The sequence below is a fragment of the Hevea brasiliensis genome, chromosome 15 (assembly GCF_030052815.1).
Source record: "Hevea brasiliensis isolate MT/VB/25A 57/8 chromosome 15, ASM3005281v1, whole genome shotgun sequence".
NCBI lineage: Eukaryota > Viridiplantae > Streptophyta > Magnoliopsida > Malpighiales > Euphorbiaceae > Hevea > Hevea brasiliensis.
The window spans coordinates 15,247,326-15,260,192 of NC_079507.1; the positions used below are offsets into that span (position 1 = coordinate 15,247,326).

General features: G+C 38.1%; 1 long non-coding RNA gene across 1 annotated transcript; it reads right to left on the minus strand.

Annotated features, from left to right (window-relative positions):
* Positions 1-8,066: 8,066 nt before the first annotated feature.
* Positions 8,067-10,470, minus strand: LOC131173952 (uncharacterized). The gene is made up of 3 exons (XR_009144287.1): positions 10,345-10,470; positions 8,819-8,882; positions 8,067-8,198 (listed from the first exon to the last, which is right to left on the minus strand). It is a non-coding gene; the product is annotated as an uncharacterized LOC131173952 (long non-coding RNA).
* Positions 10,471-12,867: the final 2,397 nt, after the last annotated feature.

The following is a 12,867-nucleotide window of genomic DNA, read 5'->3' on the forward strand; positions in this document are numbered from 1 at the left end:
AACTTAAGCCATGACACAAAATTTCCGATCAATGCCGTGTTGTACACCACGACAAAGCAATCTCAACCCCATTAATCGAAACCAATGAGGGAGGTGGCTAGCTAGCTAATGAGTACTCATCCGATCTACAACCTCAATCGGCAAGCCGAGAGGGAGGAAAATAAACGAACTCAACCCCATAAATGTAGGAGGAATAATAAGTACCTGTCATTCTAAGTGTGAATCAATTATTCATTTCAAACATTTCATTCAAATATTGCATACAAAAATCAATCCATTTCCAAAGTTACAATTTGATCGCAAGGTGGCAACACAAAAGTTCATAAATTCATAATGCGTAATAAATCAATTTTTCAAGGATAAAATGCTTAAATAGGGTTTATTGTGCACAAACCTCAAGCGAGTCATCCCTTAGCCTCGACTCGTTTCCTCGGGTTCCTTCCCGATATTCTTTTCAACTGAAACACAAAATTTGACAATGTTTCAGTACTAGAACTTAACATAAATCCCAAAATGAATTTTAACTTCGCATTTACCTATTTCTAACGTGTTAAATTCGACATTCTCGAAATTTTGTGTTTTGGGTTACTATTCACTGCACTATTTAAGTCAAATAATTGACTTTCTAAGGATTAATAGGTATGGGAACTCCAACTTCACCCACATACCACATTTTGGTCACCAAACTTGTTGGTTTTGGTCATTTGTTTAAAGCTTAGGTCATTTTGGCAAAATTGCCAATTTTCGGTTTTGGTTCTCCGAAGTTGCACTGTTCCATTGGTCGATCTACTGTTGGAATTTGACAAAACTTCCTTCATAGAAAATGTTCCTTATTGTCTTAAGTGTATTCTCATTTTTGGATCACCTCAATCGGAGTTTTGTAGCTCAAGTTATGGCCAAAATAAGTTTCTGTTCACGTGTCTTTATTCATACCGAGATTTTGGTCTTTGGCAGATTTTTGGTCCAACTTTGGTTAATAATTTGATCAAGTTAAGTTCATAATTTGGTCTCACTTTCTTCATATGAAATGTTGTACTATGTCTTACGTTTCCATCGGTTCAAGAATCGCCTAAATCCGAGTTTTCTAGAGGGAGTTATAGCTATCCAAACATTGCTGCTCAACTGAAAATCTGCAGAGTTGCAGTACAGTAATTTAATTTTGCTCAATGATTTTGAAAGGGTTAATGGCCTAATTTGGGTTGGTGTTCTTCATGAAAGTTTTAGGTCTATATCATATCTAATTTCTGGTAAAATTTCAGGTCAATTTGACCTACCTAGCTCGAGTTATGACCAAATGAACAGTTACTGTTCATGTGGTCGATTTAATCTTGAGGCAGCTGCTATCAACTCACTTTGGTCAATTGTTTCACCAACTTTTGGTCAGTTTTTGGTCATGGTTCCTTAATGAAAGTTGTGCTCTTTTATGTCTATTTTCATCTCCAATTGGTGGCATATCCATTAGGCTTGTAAAATTTGAGTTTTGGTCCTTCAAAGTAGGTTTGGTCATGCTGCCAGCAGCATGACCATTGACCTACGAATTTAGCTAAATTTTCCACCATTCCCACACAACTTATTTGGTCATAATTGACCATTAATTCATGTCACAATAGGTTAAACATGCCATTTATGCATTTCTTCAAATTTTAGTTCACTAACCCTAACATTCAAACCCTAATCTCACTAATTCATTGTGTTTAACTACTTTCAAAGCCTTAAACCATAATAACTCAACTACTTAAGGTTCATATACTCATACACACCTTTAAGTCCATCAAATTCATACACACACATCAAAACCCTAGCTGGATGAATTTGTCTTTAATCCTCCACCATTAATTTCTTTTCATTTTAAGTATATTCCTAGGTTAATTAAGCTATAAACATAACTAAATCAACTAACAATTCAAGTTTAGTTTACTAACCTTGTGTGCAGAATTTCTTCTCCCTTTTCTTCAAATTTTTCTTCTTTCTTTTCTTTGAATCCTCTTTCCTAGTTGTCCAAACAACATCTAGTTATGGTAGGACAATTGGCCATGGTTGGATTTTGGTTCTTCAAGCTAAAAATGAGCTTTCATGGTGGTTTTGGTGTGGGAGAGAGAGTGACGTTTTTGAAGAAGAAGATTTGTGTTTTAATTTTTTTTTTCTTTTCTTTTCTTTATCTTATGGAAGACCACAATTCCCAATTTAATAATTCACTAAATTAATTTGTTTATGACATCATTCATGATGTCATCAACTTTGACTTTTCCATCTTCTTCCTCATTTTTTTTTTTTTTTCTATTAGTTCTTTAATTTAATTCTCTATTCCAAAATTTTCTTTTCTTCGATTTTATTTGACAGTTATATCAGGAGTCAGCTCTCGGGGTCAATTTACCAAATCGCCCCTCAAGTTCATCCGGTTTGCAAATAATCTAATATTTCTTTAGGCTCACGACCTAATTATTTGGTAGCTTAATAGTTCTTTTTCGTGATTTTCTCTTTTCCACTTTGTGTTCATAAGGGTCCTAAGGACATGGCGTCACTTTACGATTGAAATTTGAGTTTAAAATGACTTCATGATGCGTTCAGGAGGTCACTCATCATTTGTGACTCTCGACTCGTTTAACCTCTTATGTTCTGTTTTCTTATTTATAGTTAACTAATTAAACATTACTAATTATTTGTGTTTATGGCTTCTCAAGTTGTCTTAAGTGTGGCCCTAATCCCATTAATTGTCCGGATGACAGTCACCAGGAATAGTGAAATATACCAGCTATGCAAGCGGGGTGTTACAATTCTCCCCCTTAAATAAATTCGTCTCAAATTTTTACACAGTATCAATTTACGAGCATTTGTGGGTGTTGTCTCCTCATGTCCTCCTCTCGTTCCCAAGTAGCTTCTTGGCGAATGATGGTTCCACAAAGACTTTTACCAATGGTATCTGCTTATTCCGTAGTCGCTTCACCTCATAAGCGGAATCTTTATGGGTTCTTCTTCATATGTGAGTGCAGATTCACTTCTATTTCTTCTCTTGGTAGTACATGAGATGGGTCGATCGATACCTCCTCAACATAGACACATGGAAGACATTATGTATCTTCTCCAACTCTGGAGGTAGTGCCAAACGATAAGCCAAAGGACCCACTCTTTCCGTAACCTCATATGGCCCAATGAAAGCGAGGACTCGGTTTCCCCTTTCTGAATCTCATAATTCTCTTCCAAGGAGAAACTTTGAGAAAACCTTCTCACCTTTGCATACTCAATATCCCTTCTTTTCAAATCAACATAGGACTTTTGACGATGCGATGCGACTTTAAGTCGATCTCTGATCACCCTGATTTTCTCTTCAGTCTGTTGAACAATTTCGGGTCCGATCATCTTTCTTTCACCCACGTCATCCCAACACAACGGGGTTCTACATTTTCTGCCATGCAAAGCTTCATATGGAGGCATCCCAATGCTTGATTGGTAGCTGTTGTTGTAAGCAAACTCAATCAAAGGCAAGTGTGTATCCCAACTGCCCTCAAACTCAATCACACAAGCCCGTAGCATATCCTCCAAAATCTGAATTACCCTCTCGGTGGCCATGCATGCGTGGATGGAATGCGATCTTGAAGTTCAATCTAGTTCCTAGGGCTCTCTGAAGACTACCCTGAATCTAGAAGTGAACCTAGGATCTCTGTCGTCACGATGAATCTGGCACTCCATGCAATCTCACAATCTCATCGATGTACAACCTGGCCAATCTGTCCAAACTATAGTCCATTTGGACTGCCAGAAAATGAGCAGACTTGGTTAGTCTATCAACAATGACCCAAACTGCATCATGACTCTTCTGTGTCCTTGGAAGTCCCATCACAAAATCCATTGTTATTCTCTCCCATTTCCACTCTGGTACTGGTAGTGGATGTAACAACCCAGCGGGTACTTGATGCTCTGCCTTTACTTGCTGACAAGTTAGGCATTTAGAAATAAACTCTGCCACATCTCTCTTCATACCCACCCACCAGTAATGCTCCTTTAACCCTTTATACATTTTTGTGCCACCAGGGTGCATGGCAAAAGGAGACTCATGTGCTTCCTTCAAAATGATCTTCCTCAATTCAACATCAATAGGAACACATATTTTGCCCTGGTGTAGCAGTAAACCATCATCTCTAACTGAGAACTCTGGTTTCTTGCCCTGCCGGACTTCTCCTAATAGCTTCTGATACTTCTGATCATTCTGAGTAGCCATTCTAATCTGATCAATCAACACTGGCTGTACATGCCATGCAACTGCTGCTTGCCCATCATAATTAACCTCTAAGCTGGCATGCAATGATCTTAACTCATGTACCAAAGACAAAGGAGTAACCCGTAGACTTGCCATAGTCTTGCGACTTAAGGCATCAGCCACAACATTAGCTTTCCCTGGCTGATAGTCTATCAGACAATCATAGTCTTTTATCAATTCTAACCATCTCCTCTGTCTCAAATTCAACTCTTTCTGGGTGCCCAAATACTTCAAACTCTTATGATCTGTGTAAATGTAACACTTCTCCCCATATAAATAATGTCTCCAGATCTTAAGAGCAAACACAATGGCTGCAAGCTCCAAATCATGCGTCGGATAATTCCTCTCATGCGGTTTTAGCTGGCGTGATGCATAGGCAATAACATTTCGATCTTGCATCAACACACAACCTAATCCGTTGTGAGAAGCATCAGAATGTGTATATTCTTTACGGTGTAGGTAAAGTCGGATGGAGCCTCTGTCAAACATCTTTTCAATTCATCAAAACTTTCTTTGGCATTTGTCCGTCCACGAAATTTCACATCCTTTCTAAGCGGCTTGGTCAATGGAGATGCCAACATGGAGAATCCCTTCACAAATCGACGGTAGTATCCGGCTAACCCTTGACTGCGAATCTCTGTGACATTTAGGTGGCTTCCAATTAAGGCGACTTCAATCTTGCTAGGATCTACCTTAATGCCCTCTTCGACACTACATGTCCCAAAGGATATCTCCTTCACCAAAATTCACACTTGACAATTTGGCATATAGTTGTTTCTCCCTCAAAGTTTGCGGTACAATCATGAGATGTCTATCATGCTCTTCGCATTCCTCGAATAGACCAATATATCATCTATGAATACCACAACAAAGCGGTGGTATGGTGCGAAAATAGTGTTCATCGGATCCATAAAAGCGTAGGAGCATTAGTTAACCGAATGGCATGACGAGAATTCATAATGGCCATAGCGGGTTACGAAGGCGATTTAGAAATACTCGCTCTTGTACTTTTAGTGATAATAACTCTTGATCTCGTGTCAATTTTAGAGAACATTTGCACCCTCAACCGATCAAACAAGTCATCAATACGGGTAATGGATATCATTCTTTATTGTCACCTTATTCAAGCTGCCGATAGTCAATGCATAGCCGAGAGTGCCATCCTTCTTCTTTACAAATAATCTGGCGCTCCCAAGGTGACACACTAGGCGAATGAAGCCCTTATCAAGCAACTCTTGCAATCGCACTTTCAATTCTTTTAGTTCATTGGTGCCATTACGTATGGCGTTATGGAGATTGGGTCCACACTGCATAACATCAATTTCAAATGCACTTCTCTTTACGGAGGTAATCACGGCAATTCATCGGAAACACATCAGGAAAGTCACATCTGATAGGAATGTCCTTGATCTTTGGACTCCCCACTTGGGTGTCTATCACATGTGCCAAGTACGCCTCACACCCTTTTCTAATCATTTTTCTAGCAGTCTGGTGAAATGATGTTTGAAGGCAATAATCGCCTCTCCCCTGTATTACTACATCACTATCTTGAGAAGACCAAAATTGGTGTCTTGATCTCTGATGAATCATAGCATGATGCACAGCTAACCAATCCATGCCCAAGATAATGTCATAATCTCTGAAGGGCATTTCAATTAAATCAGACAAAAAGTGTGTCCTTGGATCACCAAAGGGCGATCTCTATATAGCCTATTTACCTGACCTCTGGCCTAATGGACTAGTTACTAACACATCATAGTCCATTGGTACACACGGAATAGTAGTAGAACACATCACACTAGCACTAACATACGAATGTGTGGAGCCAGGATCAAATAACACATGCACATCTTTGTCAAGGATGGAGAAAATACCACCACAACGTCGATGTTTGACCTCTTCCCTCGGCGCATGGTATACACTCTAACCCAGTGCGCCATCGATGTTGGTGGTTAACGGTGCTCGACTTCGGGGTGTTACCGGGACCCTACCTGCGCCTCTGCCTCTAGCGGTGATTGTGACCCTGCAGGTGCGAGACTTGGTGATCCTTGGATGTAGTGAAAGACCCAGACCGGCGTGGACTAGTGCAATACTTAGTGAAATGTCCTCTCCCTCCACAGTTAAAACACGCACCAGTAGCTCTGTAACAAACCCCACCATGAGTTCTACCACAGGTTTCGCCTTTGCCGTCTTGATAGAGCTCCTCGGTGTCTTTGGTTGGGTCTGCTGACCAGACTGAGGTGGTCTTTGGCCAGAAAATCTGCCTCGGCCTCTATGGGAGCTAGATCCCCCAAACTGTTTCCTCTTCCCAGAACCACTTCCAGATGCTTGTTGAGAGTCTTTTGATTTTCTCTTGTGGACCCTTCTTCACCGCCCTTACGATTCTATCTTTTCTAGTTCTAGGGCTGTGAGATCAATTCGGCAAAATTCTGATGTCTTAATAACACAACTTGCATTCTCGGACTCTGTCTTAGCCCGACCTCAAACCTCTTGCATGCTCTGCAGGGTGGAGACTAAGCTTCGACATAGTGGCTTAGTCTTGAAAAATCTCTCTCATATTACCTCTGATTCGGTTCCCTTGTTTCAAACTCAGAAATTCTTGCAACTTCATGTCCATATATGCATCGGGAACCCATTTCTGTCGGAACTCCCTCAAGAAGTCTGACCAGGTCAGCACAGGTGGCTCAACCAGGCTGTGGGGGATGGTCTTCCACCATTCATAGGCATCCCCTTGTAATAAGGAGACAGAATACTCAAATTTCATTTCTTACAGACACTCTGACTTTCTAAAAACCCGTTCCATTCTTTCCAACCAGCATTACGCTTCCAATGGATCCACGGTACCTTTAAACTCGGTGGCCCCAAATTTCATCAATTTTTCATCTTTAAAGTGAGGGCTATGGTTGTCTTTGCAGTCTTGGCATTTGAGCTTGGGGTGGCACATTACCCGCCATTTCTTTGAAAGAAAGCGACCATCTGCTGCATAAATTGAGCGAAGCTGCGGTCTTTGGAGCGGAGGCTGAGTGGTGACCCACTCACGTGCAGGTCTTTGGGGCTTCCTTGAACCTCGATCTCAGCAGTTGTTCTTGAATGATCTCCTCCTTCCATTCGTTTTCACAATTTTCTACTTCCTGAGATCAAACACAAGGAGGTTGACCTCCGTTAGTGCATATTCATGATGTAAATATGTCATATGCATCAATTAAAGACACTTGAGCAGTTGTACTTATCAAAGAAATATTCACATACATAGTCAAAATTTATTGCAAAACCATGCTCTGATACCACTAAAACATGTCACACCTTACCCCTCCGTAAGGCATAGCATGCTCCCGTAGAATACTTAATGAACTACCGAACTTCACCTATCGATAACTCATTAAGTACCCTACAAGGGATTTTAAAACAATTTTCTTACATTTTGGAAGTGGTGAGCATTTTGGTAAGAATTAAAAACCATTTATTCAAAGTTTAAATACTAGTAAAAATTTTTGTCCATTCAAATTTTGTCACAAATTTTATAAAAATTTTGTGAGTTCCCTCTGTATTTTGAGAAACCAGTTCTTCAAATACACTGTAAAAGCACTTCCAAAACTATTTTACAACTCCCAACCTCCAATAATTCACAATTCAACTCAAGTCAATCCATTTCAAAAGCAGTTTCACAATCCAAGTCAAATTTGTCAACTCAGTAGGTTCAATAATTCCATTCACAAAACATAAATGAGAAAATCCATATGTACAAATATTAAATTTCTGAAGAAAATCTAAAATAATATTATTATAGTTTATTTACAATCGCTCAATTTATATTGATACTTATGACATTACAGTATTTACATCAAAATAACCATAAGGGTATAAAATAATACCCGTACAAAAAGGGATCAAAAAGATCTTGTCAATTCCGCAGCTCACTCTGCTGCTTTCTCCTTGCTTTTATCTGCGACAGTAAATTAAACTATCGCTGAGTATAAACATACTCAGTGGTGCACAATAAAGATTTAAAATGTGATACATAAATCATTTATTGATGAAACATAATTTGAATACTTCACAATCACATTTCACAAATATCAAGCTCATAACAACTCATTTGTCAAATAATATATTAAACAACAGTTTAGTCAAACAATTGCATAAACATAGTGTTGACAAAGTCGTACACAACTTAAGCCATGACACAAAATTTCCGATCAATGCCGTGTTGTACACCACGACAAAGCAATCTCAACCCCATTAATCGAAACCAATGAGGGAGGTGGCTAGCTAGCTAATGAGTACTCATCCGATCTACAACCTCAACTGGCAAGCCAGAGAGGGAGGAAAATAAACGATCTCAACCCCATAAATGGAGGAGGAATAATAAGTAACTGTCATGCTAAGTGTGAATCAAAAATTCATTTCAAACATTTCATTCAAATATTGCATACAAAAATCAATCCATTTCCAAAGTTACAATTTGATCGCAAGGTGGCAACACAAAAGTTCATAAATTCATAATGCGTAATAAATCAATTTTTCAAGGATAAAATGCTTAAATAGGGTTTATTGTGCACAAACCTCAAGCGAGTCGTCCCTTAGCCTCGACTCGTTTCCTCGGGTTCCTTCCCGATATTCTTTTCAACTGAAACACAAAATTTGACAATGTTTCAGTACTAGAACTTAACATAAATCCCAAAATGAATTTTAACTTCGCATTTACCTATTTCTAACGTGTTAAATTCGACATTCTCGAAATTTTGTGTTTTGGGTTACTATTCACTGCACTATTTAAGTCAAATAATTGACTTTCTAAGGATTAATAGGTATGGGAACTCCAACTTCACCCACATACCACATTTTGGTCACCAAACTTGTTGGTTTTGGTCATTTGTTTAAAGCTTAGGTCATTTTGGCAAAATTGCCAATTTTCGGTTTTGGTTCTCCGAAGTTGCACTGTTCCATTGGTCGATCTACTGTTGGAATTTGACAAAACTTCCTTCATAGAAAATGTTCCTTATTGTCTTAAGTGTATTCTCATTTTTGGATCACCTCAATCGGAGTTTTGTAGCTCAAGTTATGGCCAAAATAAGTTTCTTGTTCACGTGTCTTTATTCATCTTGAGATTTTGGTCTTTGGCAGATTTTTGGTCCAACTTTGGTTAATAATTTGATCAAGTTAAGTTCATAATTTGGTCTCACTTTCTTCATATGAAATGTTGTACTATGTCTTACGTTTCCATCGGTTCAAGAATCGCCTAAATCCGAGTTTTCTAGAGGAGTTATAGCTATCCAAACATTGCTGCTCAATCGAAAATCTGCAGAGTTGCGATCTGATAATTTAATTTTGCTCAATGATTTTGAAAGGGTTAATGGCCTAATTTGTGTTGGTGTTCTTCATGAAAGTTTTAGGTATATATCATCTCTAATTTATGGTAAAATTTCAGGTCAATTAGACATAACTAGATATAGTTATGACCAAATGAACAGTTACTGTTCATGTGGTCGATTTAATCTTGAGCGACTGCTATCAACTCACTTTGGTCAATTGTTTCACCAACTTTTGGTCAGTTTTTGGTCATGGTTCCTTAATGAAAGTTGTGCTCTTTTATGTCTATTTTCATCTCCAATTGGTGGCATATCCATTAGGCTTGTAAAATTTGAGTTTTGGTCCTTCAAAGTAGGTTTGGTCATCTTTGCCGGCATGACCATTGACCTACGAATTTAGCTAAATTTTCCACCATTCCCACACAACTTATTTGGTCATAATTGACCATTAATTCATGTCACAATAGGTTAAACATGCCATTTATGCATTTCTTCAAATTTTAGTTCACTAACCCTAACATTCAAACCCTAATCTCACTAATTCATTGTGTTTAACTACTTTCAAAGCCTTAAACCATAATAACTCAACTACTTAAGGTTCATATACTCATACACACCTTTAAGTCCATCAAATTCATACACACACATCAAAACCCTAGCATGATGAATTTGTCTTTAATCATCCAAACATTAATGTCTTTTCATTTTAAGTATATTCCTAGGTTAATTAAGCTATAAACATAACTAAATCAACTAACAATTCAAGTTTAGTTTACTAACCTTGTGTGCAGAATTTCTTCTCCCTTTTCTTCAAATTTTTCTTCTTTCTTTTCTTTGAATCCTCTTTCCTAGTTGTCCAAACAACATCTAGTTATGGTAGGACAATTGGCCATGGTTGGATTTTGGTTCTTTAAGCTCAAAAATGAGCTTTCATGGTGGTTTTGGTGTGGGAGAGAGAGTGACGTTTTTTGAAGAAGAAGATTTGTGTTTTAATTTTTTTATTGTCTTTTATTTATCTTATGGAAGACCACAATTCCCAATTTAATAATTCACTAAATTAATTTGTTTATGACATCATTCATGATGTCATCAACTTTGACTTTTCCATCTTCTTCCTCTTTTTTTTTTTTATTTTTTTCTATTAGTTCTTTAATTTAATTCTCTATTCCAAAATTTTCTTTTCTTCGATTTTATTTGACAGTTAGATCAGGAGTCAGCTCTCGGGGTCAATTGACCAAATCGCCCCTCACCGATTCATCCCGGTTTGCAAATAATCTAATATTTCTTCCGGCTCCCTGACCTAATTATTTGACTGGCTTAACAGTTCTTTTTCGTGATTTTCTCTTTTCCACTGTGTTCATAAGGGTCCTAAGGACCGCAGCGTCACTTTTTACGATTCGAAATTTGAGTTTAAAATGACTTCAGATGCGTTCGAGGAGGTCACTCATCGCTGTGACTCTCGGCTCGTTTAACCTCTTATGTTCTGTTTTTCTTATTTATAGTTAACTAATTAAATATTACTAATTATTTGTGTTTATGGCTTCTCAAGTTGTCTTAAGTGTGGCCCTAATCCCATTAATTGTCCGGACCGACACCGGTCACCGGAATAGTGAAATATACCAGGCTATGCAAACGGGGGTGTTACAATTTTGGTCATTTCGCCTTCCGAGGTGATTTTTGGCCGACTTGCCCAGTTGAGTAAATAATTAATATGACATAAAATATGAAGAAATATTGCTAGAAATTGAATTGAAAATGAGTAGTGGAGGAAAGAAAAGAAATTGAGGAAAAATGGCTATTAATGACATCATTTAAAATTTTCCAACCAATCAAATTTAAGCAAGTCCATAAAAAGGAAATAAAAGTGGGTTGTAACAGCCCGATCCTTCTCCAGTTAGTATTGTCCGCTTTGGCCCATAGGCCTCATGGATTTGTCCCTTGGGAGGTTTCATTCCCAAAAGCGCGCTGACCAGGTGAGGAAGGCTCCCACATATATGGCCCAAATCTTTTCTTCTCGTTTCCGATGTGGGACATGAAGTTTCCACCCCAGTGCGTAGCTGGTTGAACAAGCACGTCCCAACCCCATCCCTGGGTCGTGACAAGCATAACGCCTAAGCTTTCCATGGGTAAAATTTTAGGTCATTTGGACCAGTATAGAGAGAGTTATGACCAAATGAACACGTGCTGTTCATTTGGTAATTTTCTGGGTTGGCAGTTTCAGTGACCCAACTTGTGCTACCAATTTGAATTGGTTAAAGGCAAAACTGGGTTAAGTGATCTTCATGAAAAGTGTAGCCCTATGTCTAAACTTTCCATGGGTGAAATTTTAGGTCATTTGGACCAGTATAGAGAGAGTTATGACCAAATGAACACGTACTGTTCATTTGGTAATTTTCTGGGTTGGGTTGCAGGGAAATCCGAATTTAGCGATGTTGGCTCAAGTTTTGGACAGAATTTGGGCATGGTTTCTTCATGGAAAATGGGCTATTTTGGGTCTAGTTTCACCTCCAATTGGCCTCATACCAATTGGGGTCACACAATTTTATTTATGGCCTAAAATGTACACTGCCCTCAACAAACACAACCTGCAGAAAATTAACACTTCCAAAACTCAATCTCCTCCAACTTCCTTACTTCAATTTGCATGCAATACACTTCTATAAGCAACAATCTCATCCCAATAGGTCAATTTCAACATTTTACACAAAGTCCTCAATATTTACACAAACCATAGTTTTCAAAGTTTCAAATTTACACAAACACTACACAATCAAACACCCAAACATTTAAACTAATTACACATTCTCATGGAACCATTTTTCATCACTTAAAAGCAATAAATTTCAAGTTCCATGGCTGCCAAAAATTCAAGGTTCTTTCCTCTAGATTTTCTTTTTGTTTTAATGGTATTTATGCTTAGCTAAACATGCTTTTCATGTTTAATAAAGAAGAAAGAGGATTAGTGCACTAACCTCTTGTGACCCACTTCAAACTTTAATCTTTCTTCTTCTAATGGGTATCTAAAGCTTCCTTATGGTGTGGGCTAAATTTTTGTGAAGGGGTCTATGGGTTTTGGGGAGGAAAGCTTGGAAAATCAAGCTTTAAGAAAAACAAAAATGGAGGAGGGAGACACTAAGGGAGGCGGCAAGGAGGAGAGAGAAGAGGAAGAAGAAGAGGGTTGGTGGGTTTTGTCTCTTGTGGGTATTTATATATATATTTATGTGTACTTTATTGTTTTTAAATTTCATAAATCTATTTCCTTTCTTTTCTTTTCTTTTCTTTTCTTTCCTTTTCTTTTCTTTT